Here is a 15567-nt window from a genome sequence, read left to right on the forward strand (position 1 = left end):
TATTCTTCTTTGTTTATCAATAATAGAAGACTATCATTATGGTTCCACTCTTATTGTCTTTATGATGGTGTTTGAGTTATATCCTTTCTGACTGATATATAGTTTCATCTATTGGATTTTATGCTTGCGTTTGTATCATTCTTTCGATGTGTAGGTGTCCGTTCACGAAGATCATGGGGATTGTGACCAGCCGGAGCAAAGGAACGGGAGCGATGACTCTTCTATAAGTACTAGCGTTGGAATCTAGGTAGGCCTTGATAATCGGTCTTTAATTTGCAATTAGGAACCTGCGTGTTAGCGTTGTTTGATTGTTGCTAGACCCCATTTGGGCTAGTAGGGATCGCCTCTGTCCGCAGAGGGGATTTACCTCCACAACAATTTGGCGACTCCACTGGGGAGTTTACCTTGTTGTTTGATTTCTAAACTTTAGACGGAGCCTAAAGCACGGCCAGGTAGCCTTTGAAACGCTATTGCTTTGCATTAGCGAAGTAGATCAATGCCACTTCAGTCAATGTCTGGTTTCGTTTACGAACTGAACAGCTTGGAGCTGGCTTTTGTCCTTTTTGTTCATTCTTTCCTTGAGCTTGTTTTTGGTCTCCTTTCAAAGTTTGGGGATTAGTTCTCTATTTCCTGGTTTCCTGGTTTGGTCTAGGAGGTGCCTTGTTTGTTTAAAAATTCACTGTCTTGGTTTGGGATTTTTTGGCTTGATTGTGGTTGTTTTTGAGCATCATCGCGGTTTATAATTAAACGGTCATGCTGTCATCACGTAGCCCTTTCTGTGACCTCCTGTTCATCCCGTTAATACACCAAACAGTCGTGACGGTTCTGTAAAATGGACCATCGCGGGTAAGGCGTGTACTTCCGCGCTGACATCGCATTGTTGCTACGCGTAGTTTTTTATCAACGCATTGTTGTTGTGTATCACCCGTGCTGATTCCTGTAGAATTGAATTTCTTCAATTCTTCCTCTTGAACCTGTTGGTCTTGTTATCCCCTGCAGTTCTCACTTGGTTTATGACTTGTTTCTCACTGTCTGGATATTGAAACACTCTCTTGTGAGTTTTGTTGAGTGAATCTTGCCTTTTTGCTTTGTAACCTAGTTTTATTATTCCAAGTTTGTTGGATCAACTTTGCTTGGTTACTAGTTTGAAAAGGTTCGTTTACTGCTTGCTATTGGTTTGATTGAGCCTTCCTCTTTGCTTGCTTTTGCTTGGTTGTTTAAGTGATCATTGTTGAACCAATCTTGACATTGTTTCGATTTCTTTTCACTACCCGGACACAGATCACAATTGTTTGGGGTCAACTGGTTTTTCACATTTGTTTGTTATTATTTCTCGATGTTTGTTTAATGCACTTTTCCATCAACAAAAAAAATTCTCTTTTGCTTTGTACTAGTTAATGAGAATTAGAAGCTTTTCATTTTGATTAGTGATTAGTGATATCAAAGAAAAGTTTGTTGATTTCCATTAGCTGCATTAGGGAAGTTATTTGTTATTTTGCGATCATTTCGTTTGCGTGAAAATCCTCAAACACTCTTGTAACTAGCATTCATCAAATGGAATGACATATTTTGCAATATAGTTTGCATTTAGGCAATTTTGAGAGATTTCATACGGTAAGGCCTGAAAACAAAAACCTAAAACAAGATGAACTGAATGAACCTAAAACAAGATGAACTGAATGAACCTAAAAACGAATTGGAACATAACGCTCAGTGTTTAGAGGTCTAGGTTAGAGACGTGCTCCGACGTCGTTAAACCTAGTCACTTTTGTCTCACTTAAGGTTGGTTGATTCCTCCTTTCCTGACGCAATAGTGGTCTAGCACGGATTTGAGCTCCCACGTACCATCGAGTATATGGGGAGACCCCACTAGGTTATCATCCTTTATCCATAGGAAGTCGTCTCTGCTGCCTTACAAGCCATAACGCACCGAACACAGCATTCGGGAAGATTGACTGCCGTATGGAAAGTCCTTGGTTTTCATATGACTGCCAAGGTGTATATGCAGTTTTACGGATTTGTTTGGTAAACCTTTTTGCCTAGCTCTCCAGAGTAGTCACTTTCATTCCTTTTCGGACTCTCTAAAATAAAAGTTCCATCTTAGCACTTGTCACTGCAGGCTCATTAAATACTCGAAGGTGCCTAGAGTCATCCTTTTGTCCTTTTCTCGACTCTTAAAAAATGAAAATGTCAAGTTATGTCGTTGCGTCTTAAAATTTATTCGACCGCGATTAACATTTACTCAGTTAGATCTTTTTTGCGTTAGTTTGGGTAGGGTTCTTCCTCGTTTTTGATGGTAACTTTTCCGGAGTTTACCAACCCAGGCATCCCCTCTGATGGGAATCCTCGTCATTTCCCTCCTTTTGGAAATGTTGGTGCTCCTTACATGGCAACGTTGTCCCTTCCTGGGTTAACTGTTGGGTTTCCTATTCGGTTGTTCTCAACCTCTCTGGTCCCTACCATCTCAACTGCTGGTCAATCAGTTCCTCCACCTGAACAACATCATGTCGATTCTAAGGTGGACCTCTCCCCTTCTTCGCATGTTTCTATGTCCTCGTCTTCTACGTCACCTGGTGAAAGTCTGGATTCAAGTAACCAGGTGGCTAAGAAGAAGAAGAAGAAGACGAAGAAGAAGAAGTCTCATCAGCGAGAGGCTAAAAGTGCAGTGACTGCTCCAAATCCAACTCAAGTCGAGCCTCCTTCTGCTCCTCCGTGGAAGGTCAAATTTCCTTGCAGATTGTGCAAGGATGACCACCTTCTTCGTGATTGTCCTAGCATTTCTAGGATCCTTGAAGTATGGTCTCGCGATCCAACTCGTCCCTCATCATCCTCTAAAGTTCATGGCGATTCCATCCTATCAACTAGCAACATGCAGAAGAAAGGAAAGAGTCGAATCCCCTGTAGACTATGTGAGGGCAATCATCCCCTTCACCTTTGTCCGCTCATGGATAAAGCTTCTGCTGTTTTGGAAAGTCTTACAGCTTCTTCACCCCAACTTCCTGTTGGTTATCAGAAGCTCTCTTCTAACCCCCTCCCTGTGGACAAAGAGATCGACTTAGATTCTTCTCTTGTCCGTCCTCCTCCTTCCGAACTTGGCTGTGCCAAGCCCGCTCCAGACCAACCACTAGTCGGAGAGAGTATCGACTTGAGTTCACCACCCTTCGATCACTCTGTTTCGGAAGAGCATCATGCCCGTGTTCTTCTCGTCTCCTCAGATTCTCCTGAGTCCAGAAATGACTATCCTATCCCAACTGCTCCTGAAAGTCCTTCTTCGATTCCTATAGAGCATGGGGGTAACCATACGATTCCCCCACAAAGTAGTTTGGCCATCTCCTTTGACTGGAGTCACCTGACTGCTTTTCACCTTCCATCCCATGTGCCTTTCCAGATTACAGTACTTGCCTATGATAAGGCAATACCTGGCACTGTTTTGGATGAAGGTGTGTCTGTCAGTCTTATGCCGTCCACTACTTGGCAAGGTTTAGGTTCCCCGTAGCTTGGGCCGGTCACACAGAATCTGTTAGCATTTGACAGGGGAACCAATCAACCTCTAGGGGTCCTCCCGAAATTTCCTATTACTTTGGGAGGCAAAATTGTCTATATGGACGTGCTGGTTGTCCAAGGTGCTTTAGATTTCAGTCTTCTCCTTGGCCGTGACTATGTTTATGCCATGGGGGTCCTTGTTTCTTCACTTTTCCGTGTGGTTGGCTTTCCACACAACGGAAGAATCGTGACTATAGATCAATTATCGTTCTTTAGTCCCTCGGTGCCTCCTGCGCAGCTGCCACCCCCTCCTGGTTTTTACCCACTGGTTGTGTCTGCCCCACCACAGGTCAACTACGTGGCTACCTACCCCGTGCCTATACCCCATGATGATGCCGTCGTGCATAATGTCCTGGGGGCATTGGGTCCTGACTTCCAAGATGTTGTCCTTCCAGTGGGAGTGCCATTCTTGGAAGTGACGACTTCCTGTTCATTATGATGAAGTTCGGTCGGAGCATAGTTCGCTTTCCTACGTCAAGCTCCTTAAAAAATGAAACTGGGTCTGGTGGAGCACAGTTCCTTGTCTTGTGTCAAGCTCGTTAAAAAATGAAACAACGGTTATGAGGATAGTTCTTTCACTGTGTCAACCTCATTAAAAAATGAAACAACTCCTTTCCAAATCGAGTCTTTGATTAAGATCTCGTAAAATCCAAGTCGAGTCTTTCCAAGATCTCGAATGTGAACCTTCATTCCATCCAACTCATCGAATGCAATGAAGCTTGGGGGGCATGTACCTCGTTTTGCGTCATTATGCTGGGGGCATGCGAACTCATAACAAGCATAGTTTTTCATTTCAAGCTTGTGTAAACATGAAACCGAATCCAAGCAGAGTTCTCCATGGTTCAAGCTTGTGTAAAAATGAACTCATACCTGATTTACATCTCGTGATTGCCTTTTGTCCGATATATTCTGCTAGATGAGCCTTGGTTGTTTCATTCCATTGCCACCATCTCTTTGGTTGATCATATGCTTTCACTTGATTGTTTATCCTTTCTTGAGGGACCACAGTTATGAGTGGTTTTGTTAGCCAGCCTCTTGACCATTATATGTTTTGAGCAGTTCCACCTTTGTCGGAACCAGTTGCTGCCCTTTATACCACTCGTTCCTCCAGGACGAGTCACCTTTAAGCTCTTTTCTGACTCATAAAATATGAAAAGATTGCCGAGTATTTTTCCCTTTTTGACTCGTTAAAGAGAATAAAAATAGAGTTCTGCTTTTAGCTCTTTTCTGACCGTCTAAATATGAAAATATTGCCGAGTTATTCCTCTCGACTCGTTAAATGCAAATGAGAGGCGGTCGTCTTTAAACTCTTTTCCGACCGTTTAAAGACGAAAAGATTGTCGGACCCTTGTCGCTTCAGGCTCGTTAGCAGTTATGAAATGACGTGATTACGATCGCTTTTTTACCTTTTCAGGTCGAAGTCACTAATCATGAAAAGTACTCCTCGATCGTACTGGTCGGGCAGTTATTTCGAGCATCATTTTATACTTTTTCGGGCTCGAGAGACACAACTTTACGAAAAAGGACCCCCTTGGAGTTTCCTTTTCTGTTGTCTTTTCAGACTCTCTAAACAGGAAAATACGCCAAGTTCTTCCTTTGTCAGACTCGTTAAAACTTAGTGACATCGGATTCTGTCGAAATGATGCCTTTCAAGCATATGCTATCCCCGTCAAGCTTGTCACCAAAAAATAACTGGGGCACTCGCTAGCAATGGTGGGGAAAACGGAACCACAATCATTGTCGTGTCGGCAGTATGTCGCTCTTGAACATGGCACTTGTCTGCATTCGTGTCTGGGTGGGGACATCTCATCTTGTTTTTTACACTTGCTTCCATGGGTTTGGGTTATCCTGTATGACCTCTCATCTACTCATTGCCTTGTCACCATGACCCCTGATCATTTAACGTCAAATACTGCCAAGTCCACTGTCGTTCCGTCGATATGTTCAAGAGAAGTTGACCTCTGCAGAATACTCAACCTCCCTGTGATACCTCACACAAAAAATTTTATCCTTCTCTGTCTCGTGTCGACAATGTGGGAAACATTATGGCCCACCTTCGATCAAGGTCACTTCTTGTCGACTTCAGCTCATTATCCAGGCAGTTGACCTAGAGACTCCCTTCAGGTGCCTTGGAGCCTGCATGCCTCAATGGCAGTTTCTTCGTGTTCGATGCGAGTTTTTCATCATTGGCCTCTGATCGAATGATTTTGCGGGTGTTTGAAGCCAGCTCACTGATTCGCATACCGTAGATTGTACCTATAGTACCTTGACGACCATTGTCATTATTGGTGGTACCTCTCGCGTCTGTTAACAATTTTCATCATTGACTAGTAATCAGACGATGTTCTTGCATGTTCGACTTCAACTCATATATTCGCATGCTTGGACTTGTACTTTGCTCGGGTCGAGATGTAGTGAAAGACCCTGGATTTTGTCTGTTGAGGTCCAGGTTGCGATTTTGTGGATTATTATGATCATTACATGACTCGTTGATGGATGGCTGCGACCATACCTGCGTCTTCATGGATGGTTGCAACCATACCTTTATTATCATCATGGTCTCATTAGCTGGGTGGCTGCGTCCATACCACAGACCCATTTCGTATGTCTTTTGGATGGCTACGCCCATGCCTAGACTACATGTAATTGATTGTCAGAGATATCAGTTTTACTTGCGTGCAGGTTCTTCCCGGTGGTGTTCCAGTTCAGTCAGTTTCGTAAAGAATTTCACCCTTCCCACTCTCTCGGGCTTCATGCTTTAGGGGGAATCTGTTACACAGTAATTTGTCACTGCCTTCATACCAGTCTTCCTACTGTGTCATGAGTCCAAATCATTCATGCTCATGCTCTCTGATGTTGCCAAATGACCCACTTTGCCAAAGTTTTTCCATCATCGCGACTATTGTAAAAATAAGCACGCTGATGAGTGCTCCAAAATAGACAAAACGCGCTGCCATCGAGGAAGTACATGTGATTCCCACGATGGTTGAATTTCATGAGACAACGCGACTCTTTCTTATATTTGATCGCGATGACATGGCCTTCTCTATTATGTGGTAGAGATGTCAGCGCTCCAGCACAGTTATGTACTCGCGATGATCCAGTCTGGGCGAGTTTGTTCTAACAGTCGGCCTTCCAGATGACTCCAGACCTGGTTGTTGGCCTTGTATATGTCACCCCCCTTCTCTGGCATGTTTGTTTCGTCATTTGAGCCACCTTCCTTGGAGATAAGCCCATCTTCCCACCATTCATGGAGATTCCTTCACTTATTTAAGCCTCCACCATTGCTATGAGTGGCTAGTTTGGAATTCATAGTGTTTGGAGTGTTGCTGATAGTGTGTGAGCTTGATAGGTAGCTGGTGTGACAAGTGTGGGATTGTTAGAGAGCTTAATGAAGGTTGTGAAGTGTTTTCATCTTGTGTAAACTTGTGAGTGAGAGATTTTTGTCTTGGGAGATCTACCTTCAAGGGTGAATGCTTGAGGAACTTTCTGGCTGGACCCTCTTGAGAAGGATTTGACGTCAGAACTATGGTTGTATTCTTCTTTGTTTATCAATAATAGACGACTATCATTATGGTTCCACTCTTATTGTCTTTATGATGGTGTTTGAGTTATATCCTTTCTGACTGATATATAGTTGCATCTATTGGATTTTATGCTTGTGTTTGTATCGTTATTTGCATGTGCAGGTGTCCGTTCACGAGGATCGTGGGGATTGTGACCAGCCGGAGCAAAGGAACGGGAGCGACGACTCTTCTACAAGTAGTAGTGTTGGAATCCAGGTAGACCTTGATAATCGGTCTTTAATTTGCAATTAGGAACCTGCGTGTTAGCGTTGTTTGATTGTTGCTAGACCCCATTTGGGCTAGTAGGGATCGCCTCTGTCCGCAGAGGGGATTTACCTCCACAACAGTGTGTATCTAGTGTTGTGTATACATAGTGTGTGTACATGTTGTTTATGCAATGTTATGTAGAAGATGGTACAGATAGTGTTGTGTGAATATTGCATATGCAGTAATGGGTATAGATGTTGGTATGTACATGAAGGATATGCAGAGTTGTGTGGATATGGTGTTGTGCACGTGTTGGATATGCAATGTTGTGTACAGATGATTCTATCTACATGTTGGATATGTAGTGAAATGTACATATGGTATTCTATGCATGTTGTACATATGTTACTATGTACATATGGTGTTGTGTGCATGATTGTATGAGGGCTTTTGTGAGCATGTGGTGCCAGGTACATGTTTTACATGTCGTGATGTGTGCATGTGGGGTTGTGTACATGTCGTGCATATGATGCTATGTACATGTGGTGTCGTAGACATCTCATGCATATGGTATGATGTATTTGTGGTATTGTGTACTTGTTGTATAGGTGGTGCAGTGTACATGTGGCCTTGTGTACATGTTGTGTAGGTGGTGTCGTGTACATGTGATGTTGTGCACATATTGTGCAGGTGGTTGCAGTATATAGGTGGTACTATGTACATGTGGTACATATGGCACTGGTGTAGATGCATGTATTTCATGGTGTTGTATGACGTGTGTGGTTGTATGTCTATGAAGCAGATTATCTGTATGTGCACATGGTTGAGGAGAAGGAACTGCATGTTTTTCGGGTGTGGAAACCAATCTGAAGTGTGTATAGAATAAGGACAATGGTAGAAGCTAAGGATTCATGAAAGGATAAATATCCACATTGTATTTAAGTTTTATTATGAATGAGATTTATGACTATGGTATATGTTGATTATATGTGATCTATGATTCTATTTTAGGATGGTTACATGTGATTTAGGATGTTGATCTTTGATAGTTGTGTTTTGAGCTAACCATATGTGATATGTTTATACATGATGATTTTTCAAATATGCTAATTTGACTTGTGATAGGAAGTAAATGGGATTGCAAGTATACCTTATTGATGAGCTACCAATGAGGTATGATTTGAGGTTATTTCAATTTATTGAATCTAATGGAAATTATGTGCTTGGAATAAGAATGATTGAACATGCCAGGTTGGGTGGTTGAATCAACTGTAAGTATTAGCAGAAATAGTGAAAGAAATTGGAACATGTAGCAGTATGTTGGTAAAGCACTTCAGGAGCAGGGCCATTGTGGGACACTGGTACCTAATATGGTCCATTGATTTCCATGAGCATGATATGATCGATATGATGATTTTGAGGCAGGTATATGCCTTGGTTTTGTATCTTCCTATACGAGGAAGCCTTACCAAGGGATCAATCACCCGGGCTAGGAGATACTGGGGAACCTGGAAGGACAGTGACTGCATGAAAGGGTGTGGCCAGATTTCCTAAGGGACTGTGTAGAATTGAAGCGTAGGTCACGGATATATTTGTTTTGGTCATTAGAATTTCCAAAGGGAATTAGATACAAATTGGCAGTGTGCCTTGGAATAATGAGCAGGTAAATGTTCACTGAGAGGAAAAGTGGCATAGGATTAGAGCGATAGACATTGGATGTAGTTTTGACTATGACAGTGGATTCTTGACTTCCTAGGAAGGAGGTGTATCCTGGTTCTACTTTTGAGGGTGGAGGTGTGATCCTCTGGATTTCCTTGTTGATTGATATGGGCATCATATCCTTTTATCTGTTGGTTTAGCAAATGGGCATATGTGTATATGTCATTATTGTAAATAACGTAATGAGTTGAGCTATAAAGCTCGAGTATGTGGTATGGTTATTATATTTTCATGTTTTCTGGATGTTTTTCTTTTGAGCAGGTCTTTCATTATAAATACTGCAACGAGTTAAGTTATAAAGCTCCACGGGAAGTATATTTTCTTTTCACCAGTCTTGTTGAGGTCACGGTGTGGTTTAACACTGAGGACGATGCTCCCCAAGGGGAAGCATTCTGTAACAACCTTAGCGAAAATTTACTGTAATAAAAGTTAATATAGGCAAAATAAGACCACAGGTAAGGGTCATGTATTCCAATATGAATGTTGGGCAAGGATATCCTAATGGGCATCACTAGATGTGTGTCTTGGCTAAGGAAATTGGCAAAGGTAAAGGAAAAGACATTAAAAAAAAAAAAAGACATTTTGGCACATCTATTTATCAAAATAAAGGAAATTATGAGAAAATTAAAATGAAAGGTCACATGTTGCATGTGAGGAGGAAATTGAAGGAATTTAATGGAAAATAAATAAATTGGAAGCCTCATTAATAAAATGGCTTTTGAGGGTTAGTTGGTAGACTTGGCCAGTTCAACCTTTTATCAATTCAAGCTTGGAGCTCTCTCATTATTCTCTCTCTGTCACACTCTTGGTCACTTAGAGTTTTCTTGGATCACTCTAGTTTGGAGCAAAGAAAAGAAGAAGAAGCAAGGATCAAGGAAAGGAAAGAAGGATTGAGTAGCTTCAAAAGGAATACTTGTGGGTAAACTTTGTATGTTTGATTTCCTAGCTGGTTTTTACATGTACGGATTTGCATGTTGTTGTATGGTTCTCTTGCTATTAGTGGCATGGTTTTGTCGGGTTATGACAGTGGAGTTTAGCGTAGCCTAGCCTTTTTCTGGGTGTCATGGTATGCTGGGATGTTTATTTCATTTTATGAGCTTTTTCTTTCCAGATGCATTTCAAAATCCAGGGTGGATGTGGTCTCAAGATTCATTCCTAGAGTCCTATGAACCCCTTGAGCAGTTTTAGAGGGATACACAGTAAATCTTGAGGGAGCAATATCAGTTTAGGACCTAGTGATCTCGTTTTGGATTGTGGTAAATCCTAAGAGATAAGGAGACAAAAAATTCCTTAAGGATAGCGGTGGATTCCAAATGGAATTCGAAGTTTCATTTGGTTGTGATCAGAGCACTGGTTTTGGTGTGCTCATGGTCTGATGATGGTGGAGGTGGTTTAACCTCTGGATTCCCTTGGTTGTTCTTAGATTGGTTGTTCTATGAGATCCCACATTCATTCTTGCAATATGGCATGGGGGTGACTGGCTAAAAGAGAGATTTGGTTCAACCATGTCTATGGTCGGGTGGTACATGGAAGTCTTGAACTTGGTCAGATTTTCCTAGGATTAGTAAAGGCTAAGTTCTCTCACTTTTTCACTGATTTATATGTGGCTTTAATGGTTGTCATATATTTGATATTTATATGGTTTTATGCTAGTTATAAGCATGGTTGAATGACTGGTTTATGTCATGTTTATTTCATATATTTACTTGTAACGATTAAATGGATGGATTCAAGACCTAATTGATGATGTAGTAGTTCAATGGAAAAGGAGGTGATCCTTCTTGTTATGTTTCATAAGTTGTTTCAATCATTTGTGCCCTGTCTTGTATCCTAGACCTGTAGGTTGCAATGATGCCAAGTGTTTGACATAATTTTAGTCTCAAACAGGATGCTCAGGCCTAGCACTAAGCGCGATTTTTGATTGATTAGCATTTTTATCATTTTTTAATGAATTCTAGAAGTTACAACAAGCTTTTGGTAGAGGCCAGGATTTTGGGCTAGAAAAGTGGCTTAAATCTCGACGTCACTAGCACAGAACTAGCAATTTTAGTCCACAATTGCTGGCATGTAGGCCTGTGAGAGAGACTTTGGGTTTTTGGTCACTCCCTTGCCCATAGCATGAGAGCAACTATGGCCTAAGAGCTGTTGAATAGAAGTGGGATCCAAGGACATGTTGTCTAAGTTGTTTACCTATCTCTTGAGGGTTCCATTGATGATGTTGGATGATTGTATGTGATGTTCCATCGATTCCACTTACTTAAGGTGACATAGGAGGTAGAATATGATCATAGTAGCATATCTCCTCATGTTTACTCCACTTGGCATGGTTACTTTGCGTAGACCTGGGAAGGGGTGTTACAGAATCTAATGCTTACAGCTTAAGAAGACAATGATGAATGAAACATTGCAAACAAAGGAAATGAGATTGTTGAGGCCATGGAGCACCCTTTAAGGCTTTCTTTGAATAAACCCATGTATTTTTTGCTACAAATCATAACATAAATGAATTTGTGGATGCTCAGGAAAGACCAAATGCATCATACATCAACCTCACATGAGGAAAAATAAGGATGATAACAATACATAAGAAGTAAACAAGACATATTACAACGAATCAACGAGATGGAATCACCCTAATCTTTTCATTGATCTTCATGGAAATTTCACATAACATTTTTTGTTGAATTTCTTTTTCTCTTTACTCCTCCTAAATATAGTTCTCATACTTTTGTTTTCTCCCTACTCTAATTGTCCAAGAATTAGTTACAAAATCAATTTGTTGACAGTTACATAATTGTCTTTTCCCTTTCTACAAACATCATTTCTTTTATATCCTTCACTCCTTTTCTTTTTAAAAGGAATAAACCTTCTCTTTTTTCAAAGTTAGCATTTAGGATTTTAATTTAGTTCTCATTACATTCAAATAAATTTTAATTGTAGATAAATGAGAACATAATCAACCATTCCAATTATGCATGGCTGGAGACAAATGATGGATCTATATGGTGCATGGCTCTCTCTTTCATACTTATGTCTCTGTCGACAAAAACCACACATGGCTCTTGAAAATAAAATATTGCATACGAGACAACACATAGTGGTTTGTGGAATTAAGGAGGAGTGGTGTCCGAATGATTTTGGAGAGTTGATCCGTTAGTAAGTTGTCTGCATAATTAGTTTCCTAGGACCACCTTTAATGTTATTTCTCATGCATTTTATGTTGTCGGGATTTCAAGGAATTGAGGCACTAGTACTATGAACCATTTTTTTTGTTAGGAATCTGTAAGATGTATAAATTTTGAATTCTTGCTAACCTTTTTAATTAAAGCATAAAATCAATTTCTCTAGCATTAGCACACACTTGGATCCTTGAACACCAATAAAACTATGAATATCTCCTCTTTACTGTGTTCTGGAGAACTGGTTATTTTCCGTTGAGGTGATTTGATTTCACCCCCACAACGTATCAAAATAATATTTGTAGGCATGTCAAGGTCAATGGATTCAGGGAAATTTGTTGCCGTTATCACAAGAATTCATGATTTTATTTACTCCATCTATTAAGGCCAACATTGCTACCACCATCCATTGTGAGAGCTCTTCCCTTCCATCCTTGCATGTTGAGGAAATTGCATCCAATTGATCACCGAATGAGAAGAAAGCTTAGCTGACTTGAAAACCGCATAGAGTGATTGCTCTCTTTGTCCATAATACTCACTAACAAGCTCAGGACCATTGAGTATAAGCATGTTAATCCCTATTTGTAGTATGTTTCTACAAAAAGACGGCCTTGAAAGAACTAGTTAAATATATGAAACCGAACCCAATTTTTAGAAATTTCTCATGGTGAAATCAATTTGGACCCCTCTGCAAAAAACCCAAATCACATATTTTTGAAACCTTTCCTTGTTTGCCCACAATAAGCACCCGGAATTCACTCCTTGGGGTCACCTGCGAAAACTAGTTTGTACAGTGATTGATTTACACTTTAACGTTTTCTCCAGGTATCGATTTCACAAATAAGAGAACTATACATGATTTTATCAACTCAACGATTGTGTTTTTTTTAAATGATGCTTTCACAATTTTACAATATAGTTACGAACACAATCTTCTCCAATTCTCTAAACGGTACTATATTTCAGGAAACCCCATATTATGAGAAAGAAAATCTACATCACATAGCCTTTTACCCATGGGTACTTCAATGAAAATAAAACCCAAATTCCTGGAGAAATACTGGTATGGTCTAGTATTGAGATTCTTATTGAAACCAAAGACTCTAATTGCTTTACCTCTCACGTTTAAAAGGTTAGCATTGACTTGCAGCTTAGAGGTATTCAAGCTTAATACATTTTGAGACATTAAGATATATTTTGGTGCTTTGTATGAGGAGTAAACTTAGTGGATGCTTTTTCAAATGTTTCCCCATATTTTTAATTCAAGACAAGGCTCGTTCTTCAAATGTTATGTATTAGCATCCATATAGAATAGCTCAGTCTTATGAAGGAACATTATCATGAATGAGAGGTTGCCTTATGTTTTGGACTTCTCATGTTGTTTATAACCAACCCAACCTTCAATTCTCTTGGTTACCTATAATGCATATTAATCCTCTTTTGACATTCTTTGAGGTAACTCCCGGGCCTAGCCATTTGTGAAAAATGATGTTAGGACAAAAATCTTTTACGGAGTTCTTTAAATGTGTCATTCCAGTTAATGACTTCATAACAATGAGATAGTATTTTTTGACCAAACAATGCAAAGTATTCATAACCTTGAGATGTATTAAAATATCATTCTATCTAACAACTCTCTTATATATTGAGTATTTGACAAATATCTTGTATTTACTTCATCTCCCTCAAGTGAATGAACTTGAATTTGAAAAAACTTTCAGAAACTTTGTAACAACCCTGGTGAATATTCCATGTAATAAAGTTAAAAACAATAACCACGGTCGATGGGACACTTATTCCAAGTTGAATGTTGGGGAAGACAACCTAGGGGGTGTTCATTTGGTTGTTTATGGCTAATGCATGAAAAGGCAAAAATGAATTTTTGCCACATTTATTTATGAAAATAATGGAAATTAGGAGAAAAATGAGGTGAAAGTTCAAAGGTTGCATGTGAGGAGGAAAATGAAGAAAATAGAGGCCTCATTCCTAAAAAGGCTTATGAGGATCATGTTGAGAATGAAACAAGATGATGGAGCTTAGTGGAAAGGAGTCGCCTTCACTAAATGGGCCCGCAGGAAAATTATGGCGCAAAGTCTATTTTTAGACATATGGATCATGGTCTATGAGTTGCAGGATGTTGTTTATGGATGATTGGTCATGTTGGGAAAAATATATGGACTTCTATTTCTGGTTCATAGCGGAGTGATCAAAGTCTATTTTTAGACTGCCGAGTTAAAAATAGAAAAGTCAAATATTATTGTCTCATAATAATATTTAGACTATAAACATTATCTTATCCTCTTGGAGCACTTCAGTTTGAGCTACAGATGTGGCACATGCAGCTGTCAGAAGGAAATACGCTTTTCTTATGGGTCAGTTGAGCTATTGCATGCAGGACTTCAGTTAGAACTCATGTGGTTGAGTTTGGTGGAGTTGGATTGTGGAGTTGATGGAGTTGTGTTCAATTTGACTTGGTTAAACTAGTTGTAATTAGTCTAACTGCAAATAGACTAGTGATGAGTGATGTGAATTAATTGATTGAATTAATTCACTAATTATTAACTCATAATGCAACTGAAGAATACATCAGTTAACTCAGTGCATGTACAATTCAATGGAGACAGGTGTTAGAGGTTGAGATTGCTATTAGTTGTGACTATAGTTGTGCATGAGATCTTTCACAATCAATGGATTGAGTATGCCCATGATGATTGCCCAGTATATGTCCAGTATTATAGCTTGTGCTCATGTGATTTTCAGTGTGAGTGATTTTCACATGGTATTGTGCAATAGAGGCAAGCAAAGCAGTGGAGAATATTTGAACCTGTGACTTGTTAGGATCTGAGCTAGTTTTGTGTGTAACAGGTGGAGATAGTGTTGGATACTTGTGAGGAGTATTGTACTATGTAATGTTACATGTTCTCAATCATTAATATATAGATAGTGTGGGGTTTTCAACTGTAAGCTTTCCCCGGGTTACATACTGTGTTAATGTGTGCATATGATTGATGTTTCATTGTTTTTGATGCTGCTAAATTGATGATCAACGTAGAGAAGGTTATGTATTATGCATGTATTCCACAATAGTGTATAATCGGGATAATCTATATTGAATAAGTGTTTATTATTCAAAATTTCCACATGGTATCAAAGTTGTTGATCATCAGATCTACTATTCAGGAAGTGTTTACATTCTATTTCTTCAGGCAGAGTCTGTAATCGGGCCAGGTAGCCTCTGGATTCATCCTTCCTTTGGAAGGTGACATATCTGGTAAAAGCCCATACAATCAATATCTGTACGCGAAATTCTTTGTTCTCACGAATCTTAGATTAGAGGCGGTTGAGTTTGGAGC

This window comes from Pinus tabuliformis, chromosome 7 (genome assembly GCF_031772625.1).
Source record: "Pinus tabuliformis cultivar Carrire ecotype Pingquan chromosome 7, CPIR1, whole genome shotgun sequence".
Taxonomy (NCBI): domain Eukaryota; kingdom Viridiplantae; phylum Streptophyta; class Pinopsida; order Pinales; family Pinaceae; genus Pinus; species Pinus tabuliformis.